Source organism: Oppia nitens, unplaced genomic scaffold (genome assembly GCF_028296485.1).
Source record: "Oppia nitens isolate AA-2021 unplaced genomic scaffold, nextdenovo-longstitch-racon4-pilon3 scaffold22_pilon_pilon_pilon, whole genome shotgun sequence".
NCBI lineage: Eukaryota > Metazoa > Arthropoda > Arachnida > Sarcoptiformes > Oppiidae > Oppia > Oppia nitens.
In genome coordinates, this window is record NW_026533202.1 from 873,058 (window position 1) to 875,250 (window position 2,193).

Here is a 2,193-nt window from a genome sequence, read left to right on the forward strand (position 1 = left end):
TAAAATATACAGTTATATACAACTATACAGTATTATTATGAGGATAATAAAGTTATTTGAAATATAATATTGCTGTCATATTTAATGGACATTTAGTCAATTGGCATATATTTTTTATATATATACAGTAGTTTATGGACAGTTATGTAAATTGGATGACCAGTAAAATAAAATAATAATAATAATAAAAATAAATTTCAATTGATAGAGTCGTTAACTCCAAAAAACTACTGTATAATATAACTCCCAGGAGAGTGATTTTTGAAGTGGTTATACTGTACCCAAACATATATATACACATTGTATATATCAATGTTTAGGTATATATATATATATATATATAAATTATAATATATAATATACAGTATAGTAATAATTGTTTGCATATTCATGTTTTTATAATATTATTATTGTTATATACAGTATATACTGTATATATATTGATATGATATTTTATAATGTCATAATCTATATGTACACATAAACTATATTTATATTTATTACTGTATACACTATATTCACACACACACACACACACACACACACACACACACACACACACACACACACACACATGTATTTTATGAGTCCCATAGTGTATATCCCAGACTGTAATATAAAAAAAATTATTTTTTTATGTGTTTGATATGTATTTATATTATATATTATATACAGTATATATATATACATAATTTATATGACAAACTGATAATTAACTATATTATCACGTTTCAGTCACACCTACTACTACTATGGGCTAACTATTATATACAATAATATATATATATATAATAATATTTTTGGTTGAATAAAATTATGACATCCATGAAAAACATTATAATCATTATAATAGTAATGATAATCACATATAAAACAACAATAAAACCGTCACAATTTATAATAGAGACATCAAAATTATATATATATACTGTATATACTGTATATACTGTATATACTGTATATACTGTATATACTGTATATACTGTATATACTGTATATACTGTATATACTGTATATACTGTATATACTGTATATACTGTATATACTGTATATACTGTATATACTGTATATACTGTATATACTGTATATACTGTATATACTGTATATACTGTATATACTGTATATACTGTATATACTGTATATACTGTATATACTGTATATACTGTATATACTGTATATACTGTATATACTGTATATACTGTATATACTGTATATACTGTATATATTATATAACAATTATCAAGATAGTGATCCACATAAAAAATAATAATAAACTCATAGATAATTTAGTTTACAATAAAATTATTTTTTAAATAAATATCACATAAACATTGAAAAAATAAATTTATTATATCAATATAATTTTTTTTGGAAATAAAATTAACAATTGCTTTAATAGTTTTAATAATAATAATATGTTTTTTTGTGTAATTTCAAATAAAAAGTTATAGTCTTGCATATCATTGTCAAACAAAACACTCAAAAAATATGATAATAACTTCCAGTCATATATATACTGTATATATAAAGTTATATATAATAATAAAATACAAATAATACTAATCATAATATTTCTATCATTAGTCACAAACTCGGACCTCAATTAATGGCTTTACACTAATTAAGACATTAGTTTGTTTGATGAACTCTCTCTCTCTCTCTCTCTCTCTCTCTCTCTCTCTCTCTCTCTCTCTCTCTCTTATAGTTCATATCATTATTATTATTACTATAATAATAATACTAATAATAATGATAACAATATTTTGAAAGTTAAATGTTTTGACGCACAGAATATTCTGTGTGTATATATTATATACAATAAGATTAAAAAATAAAATGTTAACATATTTATTCAAATATATTCACTATGCATATCATATATAATAATGTCATAAAATAAAATAAAGTTATTAAACACATCCAACTATATATATATATAATATATAAAAAAGGTGTTTCCTTTACTAATAATAATTGTTTTTAATAATAATAATAATAATAATGATTATAAATTTTTTTGTGTGTGGAGTATTCATATATTATTGTATAATATAAAAGTTTGCGATTAACTATTCATATATATATATATATATGGTATGAATTATATGACACAATCAATATTATCAATGATATCATAATATAGTTTTATATATATAAATATATTTAATATATGTGTGTATATGAGTTGTTTGT